Raw genomic sequence first — 23,288 nt, forward strand, 5'->3', positions numbered from 1 at the left:
TGCTGGAGAGAGGGAGAGAGAGAGGGAGGGAGAGAGAGAGGGAGGGAGAGAGGGAGAGAGGGGGAGAGAGAGAGAGAGAGAGGGAGAGAAGGGAGGGAGGAAGGAAGGAAGGAAGGAAGGAAGGAAGGAAGGATGGGAGGGTGGGAGGGAGGGAGTTAGGGAGGGAGGGAGGGAGGGAGGGAGGGAGGGAGGGAGGGAGGGAGGGAGGGGGGAGGGAGGGACAGAGAGAGAGAGAGAGAGAGAGAGAGAGAGAGAGAAGGAGAGAGAGAGAAGGAGAGAGAGAGAGAGAGAGAGAGGGAGGGAGGGAGAGGTGGAGGGAGGGAGAGGGGGAGGGAGGGAGAGGGGGAGGGAGAGGGAGTGAGTGTGTTCTGCAGATGCACGTGCCTCTTTGATTGCCTACTCTAGGACAAGGACGCTGTCCTGTGATTGCAGATGAACGCCGCTACTTATACGGTCGGAGAGCAAATCCGGATCTTGAAGAGCTCGTCTGTTGATGGGTAACCAATGCACTGCGTTGTCGTTTGTGTCATTGTTTGACATTGGCCGGTCACTTTAAGCTTGTGGTAACGACTCTGCCCTGCGTGTGGAGTGTTGAATAAACTCACCCAACCAGTCCGTTCAGACGAAACAGAATCAACTAATTCTCATTGAGATTTGATGGCCCTGTCTGTTTACTGAATGTACCATTACGTACAAGGTCATATCTGACAGACAGACATTTACATCTGCATTGGCACTCTCTTCTGTTCTTGGCCAGGAACCCCCCCCCCCCCCCCCCCATATGCCAATTTGCATAAGAACTAGGTAACCTTATCATGCCTGTACAAAAGTACTGACCTTTCCTTTGGGGGTCCAAGCGATTCAAATGGTTTACTGATCAGAAGCAATAAAAGAGTAAGTGATGCGACTCTGTAAGATATGATTTGTACACACCACAGTGTGGCCTGCTTAAATGTAGCAATCCCAAGTCATTGCACATGAAAGGTAGCCTCCAGTCCCATCTATTTCAATTTGTCCCATGCTCTGTTTTGTATTCTGACCCCGCTGGTCTGTTCTCCCTTATCTCGCCATGGCCCAAAGGTTGGGGGAGGAGCCTCCAAACAGCCTGACCGTTGCTATTGATTTAAGCCGAGTATGTGTGTGTGTGTGTGTTTGTGTGTGTCTGCGTGTGTGGTTGTCTGTGGGAATGTGTAGACGCCGAAAGCAAGGTTCAGTTCCTATTTTACATATTGTGTCTTGTGTGTCTCATGGAAGCCTGTGTACCTAGTAGAGGCTTGTTCCACCCCCACCCCCACCCTCCATCCCCATCAACTGTTCAGTCAGTTTCTCCACAACATTCACACACTGTAATGTCCATTATTACATGTGCCAACAACAGTCTCCTATGTATTGTTGTCTGTCCAGATGCCTGGTGAGAGTCCTTCTTGGAATGCAGTTTCTCTGTTCTGTTGTCGTTGGAACTCCAGCTTATTAAAGAACATTGTTTTCCTTCTCCCTCTCCAGAATGTGGGCGTGATTTTGGTGTGATCCCTCCCTCATTTGGCTTGCCAGTAACCGGGTAGAAGGGCATTGCAAAAACCCAACACACATCAAGAACACTGTTGACGCGCTAGCAGAGTTAGCCTCTAAGTCAACATTAAAGACACCTAGCGGTCGGAGGACATTCAGACGTGACTTCGCTATCGCTCACCTCCAGTTCCTTTTTTGTGTAACAGAGCTGAAGTTTCCGTGGAGACAGCTGAACTGGTCTCTCCCTTCCCATGTGTCCGTTCTCACGCCTCCGACACAGTTAGCAGACAGTGAAATGTGGTTTAAAAAAAGTAGGCTGAAAGAGAGAGAGGCGTCTTTCATTGGGTTGGTGTTAGTGGTCATGTGTCAGCGGTGCCACTGACTGTACTCAAACGACTTCTCTCTAGTCTTGCGTCTTATCAAAGCAGTTTAGATTATCTCTGATGGCTACAGGTTGAGTTTTTTTTTATTCCATAGTCTGCTCCTTCTGGACACATCTAAGTAGAACACAGAAGTTAGGAAATGAGAGTTTTTGAATGTTGACTGTTCACACCCACTTGTTTATATATCTGGTTTATGACTTGACATTTAAAGCCGTTGCCCTATATCAACATGCTTTCGGCTTATTCCATTTATTCCACCCGTCGATTTGCCTTTTCATAGCGTTACAGTGAGACCCACCGTTAAACCAATGTACAGTTTACAAAGCCCTGCATGAGAAGCACTGCAATGTTTGAAAGGCTCAGCCTAGATAGGTTTCACCATGTTTACAGGAAGGACCGGATTACAACAATGACTCAAAAGACAATCTACGCCTTCAACCCAGACTCAGCGAATCAGCTCAACGAACCAACCTGGGAACAGCCTAATCCCAACTCGGCTCCTTACAGAAACTATCAGCATGCGAGTGGACACTGATCCAGAAGCTGCTGACTACACCACATCAATCCAACCGTCTTGTTCTCAGTGAGACGCTCGTAGCATGCAGAGCCGTGGGGTTGTGGCAGAGCCCGGGGGCCTACGGCGCAGAAGGAACCATATGGCACAGCGCTGACGAGTAGGCTGCACATGCCACAACAGGAACAGGCAGCTGTGGGAGTCAATGAGATTGGTTGTAGTGCCTCGAAACCAGGTCATGCTTGATTGATGCCTCCTCCTACCTCACTGTCGAGATCAATCCAACAGCAGTTGTTGTTATTCAGTGGAACAATAAGTTGGAGGGTAGAAACAGTTAGCTGAAATAGTAGGAACTTCATAGGAGCCTTGCAAAACAACTGTGGGGAACGGAGTCACAGGTCAACGACCTCTGATCTGTTACAGCGGGGGGGCGTACCAACCCTCTATTACTTTATGCCTTCAACTTCAAGTAAGAGTGTTTCCTGGCTGTTTGAAAAAGTGTTTCCCTCTACTCATTGAAAGGGGGGGGGGAGGGAGTGTTATTATTCTGGTAAATGAGAGAGAGCTCTATAAATACAACCATGGCTTCCTCCACTTGGCCTCAGCTAACCAATCAGAAGGGAGTTCAGTCAAGCAGCTCAGCTCAGGGCAATAAGGCTGAGGCTGGAGGAGGAAGGGGGGGGGGGCGCCTGCTGGATGGGTGAGGAAAGTTTGTGTGTTTGGCGGTGGAGTGGGGTGGGGGTGTGGGGGGCCTGGTAACTGCCACTCGTGGCCCTCGTGGAGGGGGCTGGGTCTGGAGCCTGTGGTTTCTGCCCGATCGTCATTTCAACCCTGCGAGGATTTATTTTTCTGTCCGACTTTATGCTCTTGTTTGAATGGACTTTGGACAGTCGCTGTTTGAGACCGTCTTTGTCGACTGACACGTGTCTGTTTCACTTGGTTCACCGGTGTTGTCGCGCTGGCAGGAACGGCGCGGGCACCCTTTCACCGGGTGACTCGTTTCATTCATGACTAAACCCTCTTTCTCTACTACGACCGCATTCTCCATTCACCAAGTGAGAGTTATCAGTCTACTGCCTCAAACCTATGTGTTCTCACTGTCTTCATACTTCATCCACAGGGTCATATCTATTAATGGGTTCTGGAACTAGAGTCATTCATCAAGCCATTCTCAGTAGCTAAAGAGTACGAGCCAACCGCCAAGATTGATACTGCACCATTGATCAGCTGGTCGTACCAGAGTATGTTTTAAGTGACTGTTTAAGGTGGCTGAGCGGTTAAGGAATTGGTCGAGTAATCAGAAGGTTGCCAATTTGATTCCCGGCTGTGCCAACTGACGTTGTGTTCTTGGGCAAGGCACTTCACCCTTCTTGCCTCGGGGGTAATGTCGCTGTACTTACTGTAAGTCGCTCTGGATAAGGGCGTCTGCTAAATGACTAAATGTAAATGTGAAATGTAAATGTAAGTATGCATTGTGAATGAACCAGGCCTGCTGGCATGGCAAGCAAGGATTTGCAACGAAGGTAAGGATTGACCCTGTAGCCATAGCTGAGTAGTGCATTTGTGTTTCACATGACCTCTTGGTAATAGTTTATATGAAGTCTCTTCCTCTTCTGAAACTCGCTATGACACATCTACTGTCGTCACTGGGAGCACTGATAGCTCTGTGTGAGCTAACATGTTTCCAGGAGGTACGGTCTTCCAGTGTAATAATCTGCGGATCATCAGTAACTAAGGAGACGATCGTGTTCCCCTCACAACACTTCCTCCCTGTCAGCCAATCAAAGCATTTCCACCAGTTCTCACAGCGAGTGACTGGCAGGAAGCTGACCAAACAAGGAGTTAGAGGACCAGTGTGGACTAACACTTTGTAGGTGGAAGGAAGAGTTGATGTGGAAAGAAAGAGGTGAAGAGAGAGAACAGTGACACGAAGAAGAACGACCCATTAATCATTTATTATCTTCCCAGCACTGTTAATGAGGTGATGGCTCTTAAATAATTAGCATTGTGACTGAAGCATATTTCCATAGTCGTAGCCTCAGGATAAGGAAGACATTGGGGACGAGGAGAGAAGGGAATGTGGGGCGCATGGGGAGGAAGGGGGGGGTGCAAAAAAGAGCATGTCCCTCTCCAGACACAATAACCACACTAACAACATGGCAGAGACAGAGAGAGATAACGGAGAGAGATAGAGAAAGGAGAATGCAGAGATCAGGTATACATCAAAGCAGGAATGGGGACAGAGAGAGAAACAGTCGATTTGAGAGAGGTGTTTGTGTATATGAAGTGTGGGCGGTTAAGTTGTTCACCCTGCGTTGTATTCATGTGTCTTATTTCACAGAGGCAGGCCAAGAAGGCTTTTGGAGGCTTTTTGACACAAGTCAATGGGGTGCCTGTAGTTAGCTAGCACACCAGCAGCCCAGGCCCCCATTCATCTTGCACAAAACACACAAAAGAGCAGACCGTGAGCCACATTCTTGACATCCAACCTCCTCACCCTCCACCCCCACCAGCTAGCACCCCTCCCCCAACAGCTCTCACTGGGGCTGGCTGAGGCTGCTGGAGCTCGCTGAAACTGGCTGGCTGTCTGGGACTGGCTGACTGGCTGGCTGGGGTGTGTTTGGTGGAAGGGGGCAGGGATGTTTTCTCTCCAGTCAGCTAATTGACTCACAGATGTCAGAATGAGCCAAGGGGAGCAAAGCACCCACTGACACCCTCCCTCTCTCTCTCTCTCTCTCTCTCTCTCTCTCTCTCTCTCTCTCTCTCTCTCTCTCTCTCTCTCTCTCTCTCTCTCTCTCTCTCTCTCTCTCTCTCTCTCTCTCTCTCTCTCACTCTCTCTCTCTCTCTTTCTCTCTCTCTCTCTCTCTCTCAATCCAACCCAACTCTCTTTCTTTCTTTTTGTCTCTTTCTGAAATCTCTCCCTCTCTCTCTCTGTGTTTCTTTCTCCCTCGCCCCTCTCTCTTTTGACAGACTGTAAACAGATCTGGTGTGGCTATGTGATGGGGGGCGACTGCTAGCATCTCCAACATAAATCTCGGGGTGTAAATATGACAGGGAGCCACGCAGTCTGTTGAGCAGCCTCTTGTGGGACAGTCACGAAACCGAAACACAAACACCACCAATTCACCTCACAGTTCTCGGCATAGAAAGAATGCCTACAGAGGCTGTTTCTCTCCTTCTCACACAGTCACACTGCGTCGTGAGCTTGTATTTGGTACCGCAGAAACAGTCTGCAGGCAATTCTGATGCTCTACAACCCAGTTTATGACCTACATTCTTTTTTTTCCCCCAGATTTTGTTGTTGTTGGTGTCCCACGTTTGCTCTCTGAAATTCGACATGTGACATGCACACATTGCAGGATTTCTGGGAATCCCAATATCTCCTCCAGTCGTGCTGACTGTCGTCCTCTCACAGTGTCCTCACTGGCCTGTTAAACAGCTGAGCCCAGCCTGTCAGGGCCATCGCCGCCTTGTGTTTCCCAAATAAGAAAGAATAATTGCGAAAGGAAGATTTGAACGTTAGCCTTTATGCTGGAGAGCCTACAGGAAATGGAAGATTGTATAAATGTTGTGGGTTGATGTTGTTAAAAGATATTCACAAAGAAGCTAAAATGCACCAAAGATGGCAATCTGCAGCGTGGCTATTTATTCTCGTGTTCACACACACACACACACACACACACACACACACACACACACACAAACACACACATTGTGAATCATCTTAACTCTGCAGTTGCTGTATCCTGAACAGAACTTATTCCCATAAAGCCACCATGGTTTGCTTATGGATGACACACAACCAGTGTCCTAAAAACGAACAAAAACCCCACGGAACTTGAGAAGCAGGAAACAGGCCGAACCTCCTTCCTGTCTGTGAAGTCTCTTGGCTGGTGCCACAGCTTGTCCTGATGGGATCCCTTTCTCCAGCGCAGGCTGGTGAAGCGAGAGCGGACACCGTCAGGCGGACAGCTGCCCACCTCGTCCTAGGCTGGGCTGTCCACTTCCTGTTATTCCACCCACCCACACTCTGTTGTCGCTCTGGCCAGGAAGCTGGGGGAGAGATTCACATGGAAAAGCCGCTGTTTATTAAATTGGCAAGAGTGCCGGGGTAGTGGTGAGAGTGTGTGTATGTGTGTGTGTGAGTGTGTGTAAGAAATACACAGGACGGCAACAGAGAGAGAGAGAGAGAGAGAGAGAGGAGAAAGAGAGAGAGCTGTAGCATGAGGCGAAGGGCACAGGCTTATCCAAGACCACGTCACTGTTTGAAAATAAGGATGGATCAAAACGACAGATTGAAAAGAGAGGTGGTCGACTGTAGTTGACAGTGGTGTTCCCACGATCGATGGGGGTTGATTACCTCACTCCAACAAACCCATCAGCACTCTGGTTCGAGTGCCCCTCTCTAAACACAACGTGTGTGACTGTTGGTGGATAGTGGAACACAGAAGCTGGCTAGAGTCTCAAGGAAGGGCTCAGATAAAGTTTGTGTACGTGTTTGTCAGTGTGTGTGAGTGCATGTGTGTGTGTGTGTGTGTGTGTGTGGTGTGGTGTGGGTGGGTCAAGATAATGCACTCAGTGGCCTGGGAGCACACTCTCCCTTCTCTGTTCTCCCTTTCTCTCTCTCTCTCTCTCTCTCTCTCTCTCTCTCTCTCTGACTCTCTCTCTCTCTCTCTCTCTCTCTCTCTCTCTCTCTCTCTCTCTCTCTCTCTGTCTCTCTCTCTCTCTCTCTCTCTCTCTCTCTCTCTCTCTCTCTCTCTCTCTCTCTCTCTCTCTCTCTCTCTCTCTGTCTCTCACTCTCTCTCTCTCTGTCTCTGACTCTCTCTCTCTGTCTCTCACTCTGTCTCTCACTCTCTCTCTCTCTGTCTCTGACTCTCTCTCTCTCTGTCTCTCACTCTCTCTCTCTCTGTCTCTCACTCTCTCTCTCTCTGTCTCTGACTCTCTCTCTCTCTGTCTCTGACTCTCTCTCTCTCTGTCTCTGACTCTCTCTCACTCTGTTATCTACCGCCTCTGTTGTGACCTACGCCCTGCTGAACTAGTAAACCAGGGAAAGAATCGGGGAACGAGCACACAGTCTGTCAGTTCCACTCAGATTGTTTATGTTGTTTTCTCCAGAGATGCACCAATGAAACAAGAGATGGTCAATTCATTGGAATGTTTGTGCTGAAACTCGTTCACCATCAACCTATTTGAGAAATGTTGCATTCTGTTTCTTTAGAGGAAGGACATTCCTTAATTACCCGAAACTTTTCTTTGAAATCCTCGGAAAGAATGACTTGAGATATCGCCTGCATTTCTCTCCTCTGAGACATGAATAAAGGAACAGGGCTGTGGAGATGGCAGTGTTCATATGGAACTCGGTGAGACAAAGACATCATCATTTTACTTGCGAGCTAATGGAGCGAAGCCCAGTTCCTTTCCATTCCCAACCGTGTGGACGATGATAACATTCTCATTGAGATTGGATGACACATGGATGCACACACGCAACCTGAGAGGACTCCTTTCTAGATGTTGTCAGAATCTTGTGTTACGCAACTTCACAATCGAAATATGTCACATGCACAGTAAATCACTTTCACAGGAATCACGACCGAAGTCACACCGGCATATTCCGAGCAAGAAACCGGCCATAAACCACTTCTCTCATCATTCTCGTGTGCGCCGTTTATCTGACAAGGGAATGAGATAGCCATGTCCACTTTCTGGACCTCTTTTGCGGCCTAGCAGTTTTATCTTCAGAGCAAGGAATTGATTTTCTCGCTGAAAGAGCTCCGCAACAAAAAAAGGCACATAATCCACCATCTGCCTCCTCCCCGGAACATTCCTCAGTGTCTAGTGATCTGAAGTACGAGGCCCAAGAAAATACGCTCTCGGTATCCTCCTGAGAGAAGTGGGTATGGGACCTCGAGAGGGTGACACGCGCCTGCTTTCTTCACCTTCCCTCCATCTTTTGTCCCATTGGAGCCGTGTGTTGATCTGTCAAGGCCTGGGCAAACTCTTCACCTTGAAGGAAGAGCAATCAATAGGTTTCAAGTGCTAAATTGTCTGTTTTCTATCGATCCTGCTGAATCTACATCTATGTCATTCAATATAGCTAATAACAACCAATTATGGTTTCCCCAGGTTCCAAATCAGTTGGGGTCCAGTGTGGGGGTCCCTGCATGACCGGAGGGGCTGTTACCCTTAAAGATCCCCAACACAAAAATCAATGTATGGAGTGTATTTTTGTGCACATGTTTTTTCCTCCTTGGTCGACCTTCACGCCGTTGTCCCCAAATGGGTTGAAGATTTAGCGGAACGCGGTCTGAACTCCACGTGAAGGGAAAAAGAAAAGAAAAGAAACCTGTCCCTCCATCGCAAACAAACACATGTTTGTAAACCCTAAGACAAACGCCCGTTTGTTCGACCCCGCGTGTCTCTCCTCCTCGGCCGTGTTTTGGCTTCGTCTGAAGATGTTTCTAGTCAGGTTGAATCAATATGTCGGAGCCCTGAATGCATTCCATTCAATCGAGCACAGCCTGACCTTTCTATTCTGTTAATGCATTTGCATGTTAAGCCACGAGTACACATGCAGCTTAAAGATCCTTGTCAATGGGCTCTCCAGTTAGACTTGGGTCTTAATGCTTTTTATCCACGATAACGCCCTACCTCTACATAACAAAGACGGTTCAACTAGTATCCCCCTGGCAGCTGATCATATTTCACACATCAAGTTTACACATCAAGGCAAAAAGCATCCGTGTAAGCGCCTACAGGAAAGAAGCACCATAAAAAGAGAGATTGAGACGAAGGCTCCTAAATGTATGTCCTCTGTCAGCTGACGAGATGGTGATTTCCATATCAATATTTGAGGAGTGGTGCATCATTTATGGGTTCACTGACACAATGACTGTGTGGCGGAGTGCCGCCTTGCCACTGCTCCTCCCCCTGTGGCTCAATGGGTTCAAGTGGGAAAGAGGACGGGAGGGAGAACCTAACGAATGTTGGTGTGTGTGTCGGAGGGAGGGCGGGTGGCGTCGGGGTCGGTCGGTGCGTGCGTGTGGCCTCGTGAGTGCGTGTACGGGTGCTTCTTTGTGTGTATATGGATGAGTGTGTGTGTTTGTGTATCAGGTTGCTACACCAGCTACTGTCCTTTTTTACATTTTTTTCTTAACATTTAGTCATTTTTTGCTGATGCTCTTATCCAGAGCGACTTACAGTAAGTACAGGGACATTCCCCTGAGGCAAGTAGGGTGAAGTGCCTTGCCCAAGGGCACAACGTCATTTGACACGGCCAGGAATCGAACCAGCGACCTTCTGATTACTAGCCTGATTCCCTAACCGCTCAGCCACCTGACTCCCTCTGTCCCTACGACTACGAATGCTCCCTCTGTCTCACAAGCCGGTGACTCCCCTTGTCTTTCTGTCGGGCTCATATCCCTGTCGCTCATTCTTTGCAGAGAGCTGTGTGCTTGGTAGGAAGAGACATCTGCTTTGTGAGAGAATGCCCTAATTATTCATGACCATTTCTCCATTCAGGATTGAGTCTGCATGGCATATGTGCCTGTTGTCACAGGCGAGCTGCAGCCATACTTGTTCATGACTGTTTGATTGTTGTTTTGGACTTTGAACCCTGAATAGATCACAACAGTAGGTTGATAACATGACCTCGCGCTCGGCTCTGTTGCCCAGGTGGAGAGAGACTCGCATGCTGGAAGAAATCTCTTTTTTGTTGTTGAGGATAAAGGGAGAGGGAAGGAAATGAAGATCAATCCCCTCGCATGTCTCTTCCTCTCTCCTTTGTTCTCCACCTTTTCTGATTTGTTTACTTGCTTCTTCCGGACGGTTCTCTTTGCGATTTTGTGTCATTCTTTTCATCATGGTCATCTTGACAAACCCTCCTTCTCCCCCTCCTCCCCTCCTCTTCCTCCCCTCCTCCTCATCCTCGCTCCCTGTTCGCAACAACCCCGGTCACCACGGCAGTAGTCGCCACGCAAACCTGCCAGACGCGTCATCGTTGTCTGTTCCTAGCTGTTTGCTTCCCGCAAAACAAAAGGAATCTGGCTTTTTTTGTCGTCGCTGACGCTTGTCGTCGGGCGGAGGGAGCTGTGGAACTGGCGTCTGTTATCCAGCTCCATGACCACCGTCGGCCCTCTGAAAAGGCCAGTTCAGCACTTTGTGTCGATGGGGGAGACGCTCATGCGAGAGGGGGTTGGGGGGTGGGGGGATGTGTGTAGGGGAGGGGGGGGAGGGGGGATGTGTGTAGGGGAGGGGGGGGGGTGCTTGGAGTCATGAGTTATCCTCTCAGAGCAGAGGAGCCAGACACAGTACACACAAAGGAGGCATGTCACAGACACACACACAACATGTAAAGCCACACTTACCCCTTCTTCCCCACCCCAATCCCAGGTATACTGAGGCGGCTGTGTGTGTGTGTGTGCGTGTGTGTGTGTGAGACAGAAGACCTTCGGAGGCTAAGCCGGCTCGTTTGCATCTGCAGATGAGGCTCAACCCAACTGGCCCCTGTCACCTTGGCAACAGGCCATCGCGCTGCTGCACCACCCGACCCTAATGAATTAGTGGGAGAGGCTTTCTTCTTCTGCCTGAGAGTGTGTGTGTGTGTGTGTTAGCCACCTGTCTGTCTGTCTGTCTGTCTGCTTTCCTATCCTCCACTGCGCTAATAGAGTTGGGATCCCTGCCTCGCTACGCGTCGGCCTGCTTGTTTGCCAGCCTGCCTTCCTGCCCGCCGAGCTCTCTTGGTTTTCTCAATGAAACCGTGTCAAGAGGGAGATTTGGCAGCGGCAATGTGTGGCGCTCATGAAATATAAATGGCGGGTCCCAGCCACGCCAAGTGACGACAGGATGCTGCTCCCTGGCTTGGTCCCTGTAGGCGCCTTCGTAATGAGCTCTGATCAATAACATAACAAACAGACAGGTCTCAGAGAAAGGGAGCCAGGTTCAGGAGATCTCCTCCTTTATAACAACTTGGGTTCAGCTGTGTTTCTTTTCCCCCCTCTTCCTTTCCCTTTGTCCCACCGAATATCTCCCCCGACAACGGACTGAATCTGCGGCGACGAGCAAAGTTCGGCGTGACGTCATCGGCTCGAAGGTGGAACTCGACGGTGAAGAAGTGAATCAGCTGTTTCCTGCCTGTCTCGCGCTCCGCGCTCTGCCGCTCCGGCTGCAACCGCGCCTTCTCTCGACAGACGTGAGGAGATTAGAAACTGTAGCCTTTCGCATTTTGAGGTGTCTGTTACACATTCTGTGGGTTTGTCTTTGAGACGCACAAAAGGCCGCGTGCTGAGTGAGTAGCATGTCTTGCGGCGATCTCTCTTTTTTTTTTCTCTCTCTCTTTTTTGTCCTCTCTCTTTTTTTTTCTCTCTCTCTCTCTAGCTCTCTCTCTCCCCTCTTTCTCTGTTGTTCTGTCCTCCCCGGCTCGACTCTCCCTCTCTCCCCTCCCCCTATCACAACATGCCACACATTTCCTGTTTACCCTTAAAAACAACTGGAGGAGGAGAGCGGTGGGTTGCCTGGTCTGGCTCCTACTCTCACTCTCAGTCCAGATCTACTCCACCAAAACTGGCACCGATTCAACTCTCCTCTCAGACTGCTGAAGCTCTGGACCCAGGTTGAAGCCTGATTGGCTATTAAGCTTTAATCCGATCAGTTGCCTCTGTCATAAGGGGGTGAGACAACAGAAAAATATCAATGTGACCCTGAATGGTGTTCATGTAACATGGAGCCCGGACTGCCCTTTGACCCCTGGTCATGACTTCTCCCCCAACAAATGCACACACACGCACACACGCACAAATACACACACACGGACACACACGCTCGCCCGAAGCAGTGTAACCCGAATCATGTTGGGTGTTAATCAGCGACGCTGATGAATGTCTACTTTGTTTGGCACGGCAGAGGCGGCCATCCAGACCCTGCAACTGAGACCAGATGTAATAAAGAAAAGGCGTGTGTGTGTGTGTGTGTGGAGGTCTCTTGCTCTTGAGCCACGGCAAACATGCCCCCCCCCTTGTTTTTTCTTGATTTACTCAAGACTCGGGGGGGGGGGGGGGGGGCGGGCGCGTGTTTTCACTTCCTGTACGCACGGCACCAAATTGTCTTGTTTGGCTTTCATACGCCACCGTTTTTCTGACCTATTCGATTGAAAACGACCAAACGCTTTGTTGCCGCTTTGTCGATTACATGTTTAGACAAACAAGCCAAGGACCAATAGAGACACTGGGCTGGAAGGTGAATCATCCCAGTGCTGTTCCTGTTTCTCTTTCATGGTCACTTCCTGTCTCTCTGCCTGCCAGTGGGGGGTCTCATTTTGAACCTGCAGTCCTGTAAGTAATGAGATATATTGATAGCGTTCGCCTCTGCAGAGGTCTCTTATATCGTTTTCCGAGGCACAGCTGTGTGTGGCATGTTCTGAATGTGTCCACTTGACAGAAAGACGGAAGAGAAGCATGGCCGATCACTCCTTTGTGCTCAAAGGCAATTATGGTGCAGTAAATTGAAGGCTTGAGTTTCATCGTGATTTCATAGCATGGCCAAAGAGTCCCTGGAAATAGGGCGGGGATGATTACTCTGACAAGGACCGTGCGTGCGCGCGTTCGTATGTTGTGTTGGGAAGGGGGAGAGATGTACAACGTTGAAGGTCAGTCGTCCTCACGCGCAGGGACTCCCAGAGCGCCACCATTCTGCTGACATCCGCCCTCTTTGTTCCCCGTAATTGGCTAAAAGAGCGAGCAACTATATTTACACATCCCCCCAAAGAACATTAATTACAGAGGGAGAAAATGAGCGCGCTAGCGAGCTGTGATGAATGTTCTCCGTCTCTTCCACACATGTTGTGTACACACATCGAGGCTTGTTAAAAAAATGACGTGTGTCGTGCCATGTGTACTGTTCTTAAGGCTTGAAACCAAACATAGAATTTAATGCCACACAGAGATGTTAGGACACGAGCTTGTTGGCGGAACAAGTTTAAACGAGCGGTATGCTACTGTAACATGCTTTAAACACGGCACCGTGGCACCAAGCATTCCTGTCCATTCTCGCAGACCCCCCCACCCCCACCCCCACCCTAACACAGGGTCAAAGGTAACAGGCCCTGCCGTTGGTCAGGTGGAGAACATGATGACCCCCCCACCGGCCAGACGAACAACACGTTTGTTGTTTGTTTTCCAGTCTAGGAAGAAAGAAAAAAATTGTTGGCCAAGAACAAGCAAAGGCTTTACCTTTTCCTGTTTCATAGACATGTATCCCTGCTTTTCTTCAACAGTGGATTTAGGAGGGGTGCCCTGAATTGTCACTCTCCCATCCTGGCTTTGAATGAGCCGTGTTGTTGGCAGGAAGTGTTCCATTTCCAGAGAAGAGAATGGCTGTCATGGACCTTGTTAATCACTTCCTGTTATTGTTACTCCCAAGAAGTGGATGGGTCCTGCTGTTGCTGGTAAGCAATGCCAGACTTTCCATTTAACTCGGTGTTTGTGCGCACACGTGCACAAACATACATGTGCGAGAAGGTGAAGTGGCACAAGCTCTTGGTCGGCTCCTGACCAGAGAAACACGACAGAAGCGACCGAATGAGGAAGTAAGAGGCATGACGGCAAGCTGAGGATGTGTCAAGAGCAACAGCTTGAATTCCCCCGTGAGCTCTGAGACTGAGGGAACCTAACACTGAATGCATTAGGCACAAACACCGGAGGTCTTACAAATCAAACAGATTGGTTGGATTGATCCCTATTGATTGCCACACGCCGTAAAAACCCATAGATGTGACTTGCAAGGACAAGAAGTGGGTGGGATCTATCTGGGTTTGGGCACGAGTCTCAATAGGGATTCTCACTGGTGTCTGTGAACAGGATTTATGATTGTTTACAATCAGCAGGTCACTCTACCTCTCAGAGGTGACGATCCCAGGTGTTGCCTAATGGATCTTTTGTGATCAATTGAATAGATGGAATGAATACCTGACATTTCACTCCAGGCCATCTTTTAAAAAAAGAACAACGAGCAAAGCAGATGTTCCAAGAATTTGTAGGCGTGACCTAGGGATGAATGCGTCATTCAGCTGATGACATCATCCCAACTTGTGAACAGTGTCATCAGATTGTAGGATTTTTTACAAGACCTACTCAGAATCAACTTGTTTCTATCACTCCCACCCATCTAACAAGAAACATTGCTGAAACATTTGTGGCGTTCCCCTAAGGTCCCATGGGGAGGTCAGATGACTGAGCCGTTAGGGAATCGATCTATTAATCAGAAGGTTGCAGGTTCGATTCCCGGCAGTGCATAATGACGTTGTGTCCTTGGGCAAGGCATTTCACCCTACTTGCCTCCGGGGGGGAATGTCCCTGTATTTACTGTAAGTCGCTCTGGATAAGAGCGTCTGCTAAATGAGTAAAATGTAAATATCTTACTGAGATGCTCAATGTCACGGCCTGTTGGTGACATTCTAGGTACATTCATAACATTCCTCTAAGGTATTTCACAGGTACCAAATTTCACCTTTTTGGGACATTACAGGTGCATTACAGGTGCATTCATACCGTGGGAATGGGGAATGTTCAGAATGTAACTTGACCTTCCCGAACTGTCTGTAACCGTCATTGTGACACTTTGTGAAAACGTCGTTTCAGGTCATCCTCATAACGTTACTCACAGTAGCAACATCTGATCGTGTGTGCGTTCAGGCAATCTTTATATTGTTACTGGATAACATCATGAGGACATTCAGAGGCCCCCACATTTCTAGGTCCTGGGGCCAGGGGCCAGGGGCCAGTTGCATAAACTTAGTTTAAGCCTAGTCTTAGCCTTAGACTGTCTTAAATTGGCAGCTTAGTCTAGTCTAACTAAACCTGTCTGTTGCATAAATAGTAAGACTGACTTAATTTGAAGTAAAAAAGTTAGCCACCTCTCCCCCAGCTAAATCTTGCAGTAAGGGCTGAGTTGCTATGCCAACGATCTGTTAGTAGGCTACATCATTATCTTAGCATCATTTTTTACAAAGGAAATAACTGAGTTATTTGTAACTGCAGAAAATGTGGACTGGGTTCTGCTTTTGCGCAGAATAAATAACAACATAACTCACTTTATAAATCATTATCTACGTCAGTCTTACGTTACGTTAGTCACTGATAGTGAACCTTTACATTTAGCGACTTACAGTGAGTTCAGGGACATTCCCCCCGAGGCAAGTAGGGTGAAGTGCCTTGCCCAAGGACACAACATCATTTGGCACGGCGGGGGGAATCGATCCAGCAACCTTCAGATTACTAGCCCGACTCCCTCACCGCTCAGCCATCTGATCCCCTGAGCTTGATGCAACAGGTAAATTGTCTATGGCAAGTCAGACTTAAAGTTACATTTAAGTCGAAGACTAAGTCTACTTTTATGAATCTGGCCCCTGAGTAGACTTGGGACATTAGTCCCATCAGCTGACACCACAGGTGCACAACCATGACTGTGGATGCTGAAATAACATTGACGTCACGCCCTGGAACAAACTCCTGAGGAAGGAGTTGAACCAATTCAACTCAGTCACTCTAGCAAACCCAAGTTACTGTACTGTAAGTGCCTACAAACTGTTAGACCTAGTTAGTATCAGACAAAGTACACACAGACTGGGTAATGTCAGACCTAGTTACTAGTTCCATCAGATGTAGTTACTAGTCACCCAGCATAGGGCTGCACAGTCTTAAGGTATGAGTGGAAGGAAAAGTTGATGCAAGTTGAAGCAACTATCACAACACACCCTATTAGGACATGTTGTTTTCCTACTGATTAGGTTATCAATTCAAGCTCACGGTCTTGAATCCTATGACGTCAGCCTGCAGGATAATTGTCTGCTTCAAGCGAGGCTGTTGTTTGTTTTGTTTGATTGTTTGTTTGTTTGGGCCAATCATCAGCAGAGTCATGCCAGGGACTATGAATAGATATCCATCCCACTGTTGTCACAGGTCCTATTCATTTTAATATGAAACCAGTTTTCCCTCCTAACTCAAACCAAACAGACAGAAGACTGAGGGAGGGAATCGGGAGAAGAGTGGGGGATGGTGGGGGCAGTTCCTGTTTTGGGGGCGAGGGAGGGGGGAGGGGGGGGGGGTTGGCAGGGATTGGCTGATGTAATTGAGATAGAATGAGATGGGTATCTGTGGCAGGGTCAAGCTGAATAAACACAGGGAGGGCATTGTGGACAGGACAGTGGAGTGTGTGAAGGAGAGAGAGGCAAGCTGTGCGTGTGTGCGTGTGTGTGTGTGTGTGTGTGTGTGTGAGAGAGTGTGAGGGATCCCTGGTTCAGGAGGGGGAGGGGGTCGCAGCTTCAAGCTGTGTGACTGGTGGTCTCCCAGGAGCACTGGCTTGTGCTTGTTCTGTATGAAAAAGACCCTCTCTCTGGCACACATCCCTGAGGGCGGCATGTGCACAAAACACCATCAAACACACGCCATTTCTTTGTGCCCCCCCACATACACACACACACTATCTCCAGTGTGTTTTCCGCAGTCTATGTCTCAAAAATAAGTCACACTTAGTCATATAAAGCTCTTTTAAAAAAATCATTTAAAACCATCTTAAAATGGTTTTTTGAAAGAATGAAAGCACAATTCAAGGACCAAGCGATGGTGACTGCAGAACAATAGACACAGCTGTAGATGAAGTAACAGAGAAAGGGATTAAACATATGGGCTTGTCAGAGGGAAGGACTGACTGGGGATTTCTGGGTTGGCATTGTGGGGTGGGGGGGTGGGGGGGGGGGGGCACACACACACCAACTGCCAGAGCCTGACAGTGCAAAAAAAACATAAAACAAAACATGCACACTTCACAAAAACATGCCCGCGTACACACACACACACTGCACACACACGCACTCCAGCAGTAAGATAAGAGGAACACAATGTTTAGGGAAGGGGAAATACAAACAGTGCATAGGAGGTTCTGAAGCAATTAATGTGTAGTCTTTGCAGCTGAAATGATTGTCCTTGTGAGGGCCCGGGGGACAAACGGTATTTCCGGGCTTTTCCAGACGCCTGACAAGAGGAGGACTTGTGCAGCGTATGAGGAAGGAAGACTGGTAAGCGATTACGTCAGGTTGTAAGGGTTTTTTTTCTTCTTCTCCTTCTGCTTTCTTGTTTTTGGGAGGACATTGTATGCATCCCAACGACACGCATCCTCCTTTCCAAAACACATACATGTGCACAGACACACATAAACAAAGAAACAAACCAACAAACACACGTGCACATCGTGCACCGATACGAACATGCACACACTTCTGACAAGAGGCATGTCTGCATGGCCTGTGAGCATGTCCTGGCTCGCCCCCACAGGAGTGGGCCCTGCTGAGACAGAGGAGGGAGACAGAGGAGGGAGACAGGGGAGGGAGACAGAGGAGGGAGACAGAGGAGGGAGACAGGGGAGGGAGACAGAGGAGGGAGACAGGGGAGGGAGACAGAGGAGGGAGACAGAGGAGGGAGACAGAGGAGGGAGACAGGGGAGGGAGACAGAGGAGGGAGACAGAGGAGGGAGACAGAGGAGGGAGACAGAGGAGGGAGACAGAGGAGGGAGACAGAGGAGGGAGACAGAGGAGTGAATGAGGTCTTTTGAGGTTTGGCTGCAGAGAGGCAGTCCTCCATTGTTAAGGACAGCTGGGCCTCCTGTTCCCGCTCCCCTCTCTGGGGGCGATGGGCACCCAATACGTGGATATTGGGTTTCTACCACCCACTCCTGCACCCCCCTCCACACACACACACACACACACAGTACATCACAGCACTGACGACTTCTGACTGACTTCTGCACTTCTGCACCCAGTTGCGTGCCATGACATATCAATGCTAATTGCTTAGCAATGTTTCTTCAAAACACTGGGCGCAAAGTAGGAATGCACATTCACTGGCGTTTGTTTCACTCCGGCCAAGCTCGATGCTTCAGTGCTCTTTCTCTCACAACTGCAGTCACAAGCTCATTCCTATCTCCATATCCTCTCCTTTTCCCCTGCCCTCCCCCATCACCCCTCCCTTCTCTCTTTTCCCACACTCCCCTCCCTCCTTCCCAGCCTGCCTGCCGGCCCAATGGAGGGAGCTCTCTGATAGGTCGAGAGAGAGAGAGAGAGAGAGAGAGAGAGAGAGAGAGAGAGAGCTGTTCTCTCGAGCACGCACAGAAAGTCTTCATGTGGCTGCAAAGTAGAATGGAACAAAGCTCACAAACTGGGGGGTATTAAGAGGCTATTTCTGGCCACGCACGGCTGCTTCTCCAGGCACAGGCTCCAAATATAGATCTATCACGGCGCAAATGACAGCAATGAAACAAGTCCCCCCCCCCACCCTCCCCCCGATCTCTGCCCGGCTCAAATCCACTTATGTAATGGCTGACATGCATCAGAAGAAGCTGCATGTGCCACCTGGGGCCGATCCTCTCTTCTTTTTTTTCTGCGTTTCTCCATTCTCTCCTCTCCCCTCCTCTCCCCTCCTCTCTCCTCCTCTCCCCTCTCAACGCTCTCCGCCCCGCCTCGCCTCTCCTCAGGAGGATAACAGCTGAGGTCGTTCCCTCCTCACCGCAGCAGGTCAGGTGTGGCGCTGCGCAGGCCGTTCTTGCCCGCCGTGCAGAAGCAGAGAGGGTGAGCGGAGAGGAAGTGCCGTGTGTTTCCACCGGGACGTGGAACACAAATCCAGGAAAAGCGCGGTTGGGCGAGTGTGACCCGGCCGCCACACCCGAGCTGGTATCCTGTGGTTTCAGGACACAATGCAACGAGAGGAAGTGACACATCCCCTCAGCCCGCCGTGTCAGCGCCAATCCTGTCCCAAAGAGCGAGCCGCGTGCCTGTTGACAGACACAGCAGGGGGGGGGGGGGGGGCGCATTGCGGTTCACCTCAGCTGCATCGGGTCCTGATCTCACGCGCTTTGACAGTTGCGTCGCAGGCGTAGGATTGGCACACGCACGCGAACCGCGAGGATCGTTTTCGCTCCTCACTCCACAAGGACGCTTCAAGGGCGTTCATCTTGGCCTGTTCACGGCACGGCTCGGAACACCAAACGCGGAGCACCACACAGCGACCCGCGGGACGCCGGCCGTGAGGGAAGTGAAGCCTTTGTTTCTCTGTCGCTGTACCCGTCCCCCCCCCCCGCCCCCCCGTCCCCCCCCGTCCCCCCAGTCCCTTCCATACACACACGTGCACACACACCTCTCTGCTGTACGGAGCTGTGAATGGGGACGCCGCTGCGGCGGGTCTGTGTAAAGCAGCTGGTCACTGGGAGGAAGAACTTAACCACACCCCCCCAACTTCTGCCCCCCTCCACCCCCACCCTCCTTTACTCCCTCACTCCTTTTGTGGCTCAGCTGTCTCCCTCTCAGCTTTGTCATGCCAAATTGGGGACCCTCACATCCCCGGTCTCGAGACGTTTTCACATGCTAATGTTTGCGCCCCGCGACGCTTCTCTCCGGGGCTGTTTGGGGCGCTGGGGAAGCCCCCAAAACACCCCCCTCAACCCCCCTGGGGCCTGAGGTTACAAAGCCGACCCACCGCTGACTGGAGTGTGCCGCAGTCTGGAACAACAACCCCCCAAAAAATCCGTCATCGTCAGAGATCAAACAAACCCCCCACTAATATGATTATTTTCTGCCCGAATGTCAGTGTCATTGATGACAAAACAATTACAAGCTCCAAATTCTGAATTGGAGAAACACCGCAGTCTTAAGACAGCTGAGGACAAAATGCTACAGCTCCAAATGTTCATCCATCTAGCTTCAGAAGGACTGTCAGAACATTCCAGAAGATCCATGAAACCTAGGACAGGACCAGACACCAGCGGTCCTAACAAACTGGCCTGGACCAAGTCTGTCTGCCACATGTGTCCAAGGCAGTTAAAACACCCTACAGCTCTCTGTCCTTGCACTCAACATTCCCTACGCCGCTGCTACATTACAGCACGCAACACACACACACAACACACACACACAACACACACACACAACACACACACACAACACACACACACAACACACACACAACACACACACACAACACACACACAACACACACACACAACACACACACACAACACACACACACCACACACACACAACACACACACACAACACACACACACAACACACACACAACACACACACACAACACACACACAACACACACACACAACACACACACACAACACACACACACAACACACACACACAACACACACAAGAGTGTAAAAAGAATCCAGCAAACTTGGACTCCAAATGTCCCGGACAACAAATACTGCTGCTCAGACCCAAACATTCCTTTGTGTGGCTTCAAAAATGCAGGATCTCACAAAACCAACACAACAATCCCAACCCTAACCCAAAAGGATCATGTTCTGAGGGGCGAAATACAAACCCCCGGCAGTTGTGCCATTCCGTAGCACAGGAAGTGAAATCCGTTCGATATATTTTGGCCCGAGGGTGGAGGTAGATAATTGCTGCCACTCCTCGCTGGGCTCTGTCTCCAGCCTGGAACACACCGACCGGACAGGACAGAGGGCGTGTAAACACAGGACTTAGACCAACCTCGTCTGGTCGTCCACCGCTTACGAGGAGTACCATGGCTGAGCTCAGACACGCGAGGACACTCTGGGCTGCCCTACTTCTTCTGTCTTTGTTGACATGGTTTTTTTGTTCCCATGTTATTTTCAATGCCGCGGAAAGTGTTGTGTAATGGCAGAGTTGATTTCGGGAAAGACTTTGTGTGTGTGTGTGTGTGGGGCTGGGGGTGGGGTGTCTTGTTGATCCTTAGTGGGGTTGTGTAATCATCACTCTTGATTCCAAACCAAATAATAATGAGTTATGAGAGCGAGTGAGAGTGAGTGAGAGACCACAGAATGAAATGGAGAGAGAAAAAGAGAGAGAAGAGGAAGAAAGGTAAATCTCAGCAGATATTGACATCAGCCGCCATCTGCGGAACACTGCAGGGTATAGACACCTTCGCCCTGACGATGGTCGCCTCGGCAATCTGGCGCCCTGTTGTCCTGGTGACATCTGCTTCTGGGTGACTGAAAGATGAGTGCACCCACCAGCAGAATGGGCATTAGTTTTCACTAAAATATACACACAAACACACTGCCCCCCCACACACACACACACACACTGCCCTCCCCCACACACACACACACACACACAAACACGCACTGCCCCCACCCCCACACACACACATAAACAGACACTGCCCCCCCCCCCCACACACACACACAGATGGCTACGTAAAACCTATTATCACTGTCCAACCAGTCTCAAGTTGATGTGAATTTCACAGTTAAATACTCCTGATATGCCGTCTTCTGTGATGAAAACATAGATACCCAAGTTAGGATGGGTTCTCAGCCCTGTCATGCACTGAGATGTCAAAGCAATATCTGTTAGCATACGCACTGCCTGATGTTTACTTAAATACATCATCTAGAAAATCACTTTTATATTTCTCTTACTTTCTAACTTTTTTCTTATTCTTTAGGACAGGGAACAGGCAGGTTTGTTCACTAGTGTGTCACTATGACAATATCATTTCAGTTGAATTTAGCACCTGCAGCCACATCTGTCGCCAATTGTTTACTGCCACCTCGGTAACCCTGGCAACGCACGTCTGTGTCGATGTGTTGTTTACTTGAGGGGGGGACAAGGCAGGCAGACAAAGACATAGACATACAGACAGATAGACAGACAGACAGACAGACAGACAGACAGACAGACAGACAGACAGACAGACAGACAGACAGAGACAAACAAACCGAAAGACAGACAGAGAGACAAACAGACAGACAGGTAAGGAGACTAACTATGGTGATTACTGGGAAGGTAAAATACATCTGCAAGAAGACAAATTCAAGCTGCGTGTGTGTGAGCTGCTCATTTGAGGGAGCGATGATAGAGGGAGAGAAAGAGAGAGTGAGTGAGTGAGTGAGGACATGGAGAGGGAAATTCAGGTCAGTGGGGATTAGGCCTGCATACTGGGCTTGGCAGCTTTGATTCCCTGCCAGCCCCTACCAAAGGAAAGAGAATGAGGAACATGATCAATAATAATTTGCTTTTAGAAGTTCTCTGAAAGGAAAGAGACCAAAAGTTTGGAGCGTTTTATCTCAACATAATGTGGTTGTTGCTTTTGAGGACAGTACAAAGACCTAAGGTTAAGGCTAAAAGTGATAGAATACTTCACACATGCATTGACAGTCAAACAAACAAGTCTGAGGTAACCTTCAGTTGCAACCTGTGCGCTCAACTGTATTTCTTTTCGAAAACAAAACGCATGGAAATGTCCCTTCCCCGAGTCTGTGTGTCGTGACTGCAGAATTGACAAAGAACATAAAAATTCCACTGACAACCCCAATCCACACATACACACACACACACACACACACTCACACACACACACACACACACACTCACACACTCACACACTCCGGCAAACCTTGCGGTGAATGTGAAATCAGAATAGCTCTCTGATATTCCAGCAACACTCCCCACCCCCTACACACTCCCAAATGCATGCAATTAATGTGCAACCACATCAGTCTTCCCCATCTCTCATCCCCTATCCCCCTTACAAACAGCAGAGGCTTGCATTCACTGTTCCCCGGCTTGTTGTTTGTTTGTACAAGTCTGGTGTGAGCAACATGCTCCCTCATGTTAGAGACAATTACCCTATGTAGTGCTGAGCACCGAGCACAGATCACACTACTGCATTCCAGGGCAGTGTAGGTGAGAGAGAGAGAGAGAGGGAGAGAGAGAGAGAGAGAGAGAGAGAGAGAGAGAGAGAGAGAGAGAGAGAGAGAGAGAGAGAGAGAGAGAGAGAGAGAGAGAGAGGGAGAAAAGAGAGAGTGTGAGAGAGAGTGTGAGAGAGAGAGTATGAGAGAGA

General features: G+C 49.4%; 1 long non-coding RNA gene across 1 annotated transcript; it reads right to left on the bottom strand.

The window, feature by feature from the left end:
* Positions 1-6,018: 6,018 nt before the first annotated feature.
* LOC146301374 (uncharacterized) lies at positions 6,019-20,944 on the bottom strand. Its single transcript, XR_014724669.1, has 2 exons — positions 20,781-20,944; positions 6,019-6,459 (listed from the first exon to the last, which is right to left on the bottom strand). It is a non-coding gene; the product is annotated as an uncharacterized LOC146301374 (long non-coding RNA).
* Between the last annotated feature and the right edge of the window lie 2,344 nt (positions 20,945-23,288).

The sequence above is a fragment of the Hypomesus nipponensis genome, chromosome 2 (genome assembly GCF_054491055.1).
Source record: "Hypomesus nipponensis isolate SF chromosome 2, ASM5449105v1, whole genome shotgun sequence".
NCBI lineage: Eukaryota > Metazoa > Chordata > Actinopteri > Osmeriformes > Osmeridae > Hypomesus > Hypomesus nipponensis.